The sequence below is a fragment of the Adiantum capillus-veneris genome, chromosome 29, assembly GCF_014529385.1.
Source record: "Adiantum capillus-veneris isolate H3 chromosome 29, ASM1452938v2, whole genome shotgun sequence".
NCBI lineage: Eukaryota > Viridiplantae > Streptophyta > Polypodiopsida > Polypodiales > Pteridaceae > Adiantum > Adiantum capillus-veneris.
In genome coordinates this window covers 119,365,439-119,371,438 of record NC_140959.1, presented here as the reverse complement: position 1 = coordinate 119,371,438, position 6,000 = coordinate 119,365,439, and positions in this window count along the sequence as shown.

The window sequence follows — 6,000 nt, the reverse complement described above, 5'->3', positions numbered from 1 at the left end:
GAGAGTGATCGTCTTCAAGGACCACTAGATTATTAAATGAGGAGAGGGACACCTTTTATATTTTTGTTAATATCAATCTATTTTTCTACGTAACGTAGGCTTTTCTCTCATTGGAGGAGCTTATTTTCCTCTCTCTTCCAAAAGGCCCTCCAAAAGACCTCCGAAATCTCCTAATGATGTCAAGCTTCTGAGACACAAGGAAGGGAAGCTCTTCTACAAAGATGTCCAAGGCAGAGTGCATACCAGAAATCTTCAAATGACGTCCCAAGATTGAATGCAATACAATAAGGCTTCAAAATGGAGCTCCTTGCTTGTCCTAAGAAAGTATCAAAAGAGCTGATATAGGTATACATCCTACGTAAATCTTGATTAAGGGTGGGTGCTTTAGATTTGAATCTCTAGCTATGAACAACTTGACACCCATGATGCTTGCTTGGAAACCCTTTGCTTTCCTCTCGTAATAGGTGCTTGACCTACCACCTTTTAAAAAAAGGACTAGGATGCTGGTTGGGTAGAGAGATAAGGGGGGACAAAGGTGTTTAGGGATAGCTAAACTACTGTATGTTTTCTTCTATGAAAAATCCTTTTCTAAATTGCCATTATATCAATCAGGTTTGGCTCTGCTCGGTTTTATGATTGCTCGGAGTTTGATGTAGCTCTTCAACTTATCTAAGCATAGGACATCTACTATAGCTAAACTTTTTTTATCTTTTAGATGTAGCAAAAACATCAAAATTCATTTCCTTATGTACATATATTTAATTAAAAAATATATGTACTCATTTTTACTTGCCTCTATCAATTCTCTTTTTGAATGTTGTGAATAACATATATAGATTCTCACACACACACACACACACACCTTCTTGACCATTTATATTGCATAGCTTTGTGCTTATTTTTCCAATAAGCCTATAGGGATGCATTGGACAAATCTAGTGAGAACCTACACTATGAAGGGTCATGCAATAAGTGCCCATGGACTAAAGTGTAAAGAGAATATATGTGAGAGAGCCCCTTATTCTTCTATCTAGTAAAGAATAAGGGACAGTCGGACGCCTCTGTTGTGCTCGACTGGGGTAAGAGGCACACCGCCTTTAACCGAACACATGGCAGTAAGAACAACTGCTCATGACAATTAAGAGACCCTATGCAACTACGTAAAATAGGAATCTCTTCTAGTTTTTTTGTAATTTCAAACCTCTAGGGGAGATTGTTTTGACCTACACTAAGGCTTATAAATAGAAATTCTACTTCTAGTGTTCACCAAACACATTGCCTTCTTATATACTTCTCCAAACGTGTTAGTGCCATGAATTTTTTGTGATATTTCTTCGCTAAATGGACAATATGAAATTATGCCCATTTAATGGAATTAATATGAAATGCCCTTCCATAGGGAACGAGACTACTTCCCATTGCCTATATTTTAAAATAATAGGGTGCACTTCAAATCATAATATTACCTTGAAGGCATGTGTGAGGATACATGACGTTGACTGGCTAAGCACATGCAATCATCAGCTTTAGGATGATGTCTCTTGGACTATACTTATTGCAAATAGTTGTTCAACATGGGAATAGAAAACGACCTTTAGGCTATCTACATTGCTTGCACAATGAGGACATCTCTTATTGGCTATTATCGCATCCTTCAAGCATAAGGTGTTATGGAAGACGCTCACATGGGTGAGCACATGCAATCAAGGGCTCTTATATAAAGTGTCAATATTTGCAATCCTTTGGTCGACATGTATGTAGGCATGAAAATCTTTTGGAAGCACTTTTCTTTTTTGATGAGCGACTTGAGTAGAATGTGATCTCTCAAGAAAGGCAGACAAAATGAACTTTGTCCATCAAATAGAACATGCATTTGATGGAGACAATAAAATGAGCCAATGTTATTGCATGAGTGTATAAAAGGGCATCTATGTGAGGATGATATGGGATGTCTGTGTGCCCATGTACATATCTCTCACCCTTCCCATTTCTCTTTAACCACAACTTTAGCAACAGAGTGGACATGTGGTAGTGATGTGTGTGAACACACTACGACCGCCAGGGCATTTTTTCCCTCTTTAGGAGGTTTTTTCTCCCATGCATTGATATATGCGCACATCACTCTAGGGCTATCTATCTTTCCATTGCATACTAAGTAATACACTCTCTATTGTGTGCCTTGAGCTTCCTTCGTCTCCTCCAAGCTGTGTGCGTTTCTCTGCAACCCTTATTCCAACAATTGGTATCAGAGCAGGTTGCGTCCTCTCGGGCTCAGTCGCCAGCAGCTCCAGTACACGCCTACTCACTTTCTCCGATTTCAGTGAGCTCAGATTTTTGATTCGGGCTCCATTAGAAAATTTCGTAGGTCATTTGGAGGGCCTTGTAAGAAATTGTATTTCTCTCTCTAGAAACTTTTTATAAAATGCACTTGCACCTTGTGAGTACGTCCAAAAGGACAACCAGACACTCTAAAAAGTAGATTTTATTTCCAATCGTCCTTGAAAACGGTCACTTTTTTATTTAATGCGAGCGTCTTTTTCAGGAGGCAGGTGCGGCGCATTCAATGCAGCTTATGTCATCACTAAAAGTTGAAAAGTCACAAACTATCAAATAGTGATATATTTTGAGGCTTTTGACACCACCAATGCGTCCGGAATGCCAAAATATCCTAAAAACGAATGTCTACTTGCCTCATTCCGACAACCGGAGAGGCAAAAAATGTCAAAAAACCCCAAAAAATTGGCTTTTTACTAAAGGCGCGCGAGGAGGCATTTCTAAATGCTAGAATGCCCCTCTGCGCGCCGTTAGTACAAAGCTCCTTTTAGTGATTTTTGGACACTTATCTTTCCAGAAAGCCCCTTTTTAGAGGTTTTTGGACATTTTCCTCTCAAAAAGCTCCCTAAAAAGAGAAAAAATTGGCTTTTTACTAACGGCGCGCGAGGAGGCATTCCAAAATTCTAGAATGCCCCTGTGCGCGTCGTTAGTACAAAGCTCCTTTTAGTGATTTTTGGACACTTATCTTTCCAGAAAGCCCCTTTTTAGAGGTTTTTGGACATTTTTCTCTCAAAAAGCTCCCTAAAAAGAGGAAAAAGGGGCTTTTTACTAACGGCGCGCGAGGAGGCATTACAAAATTTTGGAATGGCCCCTCGCGCGCCGTTAGTAAAATGTTCCTTTAGGGCTTTTTGACATTTTTTTGCCTCTTTGGATGTCTGAGCGAGGCAATTGGACATTCATTTCTATGAGATATGTGCGTTCCGGACGCATTGACAATATCAAAAGTTTCAAAATCTTCCACCACTTGATAGTTTTGTGACTTTTTGAGTTCTAGTGATGACGTACCCCGTATCAAATGCACCGCATCTACCTTCTGAAAAAGGTGCTCGCATTAAATGAAAGAGAGTGCTCGTCTTCAAGGACCACTAGATTATTAAATGAGGAGAGGGACACCTTTTATATTTTTGTTAATATCAATCTATTTTTCTACGTAACGTAGGCTCTTCTCTCATTGGAGGAGCTTATTTTCCTCTCTCTTCCAAAAGGTCCTCCAAAAGACCTCCGAAATCTCCTAATGATTTCGGCCTCCGTTTCCACTACAGGCAGGTCTGCACAAGCAATTTCGTCATTTTGTGTAGAATTTCTATCAGTGCCGATTTCTGCATAACAGGTGTCTTAAAGTCTTCTACGGTTTGTGCTATATAGCAGGTGTTGTTCCCGCTCCGTTTCTCTTATTTTCGGGCAGTTTTCACATCAGGTGCAGCATTTACCATGGCTGACAACAACAACACAGATGTGTTCAAGATGTTTGCTGCTGAGGACAGGTTGGATGGGGACAATTACCCTATGTGGTCTTATATGATGCAACACGTTCTTGTGTCAAAGGGCGTCTAGAATATTGTGCAGGGCATTGATGTACGTCCTGGTTCTGAGGATGTAGGCGATGTTGAGGATGTTGCAGGTCTTGCTGCAAGGATTGTTGTTGTTAGAGTTGTTTTGCCTATGGCAAAACAAGCTCGTTGGGATGTTAAGGATGCGCAGTCTCATGCATTGATTGCGCTGTCTGTTAAGCGCACCATTGTTCCTCACATCTTTTCAACAAAATCTGCAAAACAGGCTTGGGATATTTTGGCTGGTCTTTATGCAAGTCGCAATGAGGCTAAAATTGCTTTGCTGCATAAAGAGTTGGAGTCGAAGATTATGCATGGGAAGATGATATGGACACTTTTTTTGCTAGTGTCAAGGATATCAATGAGCAACTTATTTCTGCAGGTGAAGTCATTTTAGACAGCTCCCTTGTGCAGTCTGTTCTTGATGCCTTACCAGATTCCTACCAGACTTTTGCTAGTACTTGGAGACTTATGACCCAAGGAAATCCAGAAGTTGTCAAGTTTGATGCATTATGCACATTGCTGTTGCAAGAGTCACTTTCTAGAAAAAACACGACTAGATAGCATGCAGTTGAACAGGCTTTTATTGCTTCTCAAAGAAAGGGTGGTAACAGCAATGCAGCCACTTCTTATGGTTCTACTGCGAGTGGCAAAACTTCTGTTCCCAATGCTTCTGCTGGCAACACTTCGTCTGGCAATTCTGGTGATAAGGGCAAAAAGAAGATGCGTTGCCATTATTGTAAAGCTAATGATCACTTGATCAAGTCGTGTCCTAAGTCGAAGGCCAAAGAGGCTAAGAAGAAAGAGGGTGGTTCCACTGCAAATGCTACAGGTTCCACTACAAATGCAGCCATTGTTGAGTCTTCTGTGAAAGGAGATTGTGATGCTGATGTTGATGCAGAATGGGCTTTTAGTGCAGAGTGCACTTTTAATCCTGTTGTCCATGATGCATGCTTGTCAGTTGCTGCAGATTCACATGTGTGGTATTTTGATAGTGGTGCTACAAAGCACATCACCTCACATCGTGAATTGTTTACATCTCTCGAGTCTGTCCCTCATGGGAATTCAGTCACTTGTGCCAACAATGCCTCTTATCCGGTTCAGGGAGTTGGAAAGATTGTGCTTACTGCTGCAAATGGCAGTTCTTTCACACTTGTTGATGCACTTTATGTGCCTACGATCAAGAAGAATCTCTAGTCTGTATCCGCACTTGCTAGACTTGGACTTGTAGTCAAATTTGTGGATGACAGATGTACAGTTCATGATCTCAGTTTTGGTGATGAAATTGTTGCATCTAGCCTTTTGTGCCGTGGGCTATATAAGCTCACTTTGTATGACAAGTGTGGACAAAATTTTGCAAATGCTGTTGTAGATTTAAGGGCTATTTCAGATGCAAAACTTTGGCATGCACGTTTTGGTCATCTGAATTTTGCCAGTTTGCTGCGTTTGCAGAAATCTGATATGGTTGCTTCTTTGCCGCCTCTTGAAGCACCTGTCAAACATGTTTGTGAAGGTTGTATTTTAGGTAAGATGCAGCGTTCTAAGTTTCCAAAGGATGGTTCAGTTCGGGCCACATGCAGGTTGTAGCTTGTGCATAGTGATGTTTGTGGGCCCATGCAAACTCCATCCTTGGGCAATTACCTTTACTTCGTGACTTTCATTAAGGATTACTCCAGGCATGCATGGGTATTTTCTCTTAAAGCGAAGTCCAAAGTCTTTATGTGCTTCAAACAATTTCTGGTTATGGCTGAAAATGTCTTGAAATGTACTATGGGCACCCTCCGTTCTGATCGAGGGAGGGAGTATATGTCTCATGAATTTAATGCATTTCTAGCTAGTCGTGGGATAAAACACCAATATACAGTGCCTTATACGCCTCAGCAAAATGGTGTTGCTGAGAGGAAAAACAGGTCACTGACGGAAATGGCACGATGTATGGTCAAAAGTCAAGCTTTGCCGCATTCTTTTTGGCTTGAGGCCATCATGTGTGCCACTTATGTACTTAACAGGTGTCCTAAAAAAGCTTTGCAATCTATTACTCCATATGAAGCATGGCATGATAGAAAGCCTTCTATTGAGCACATACGTGTTTTTGGTTGTTTGGCATATGCTTTCG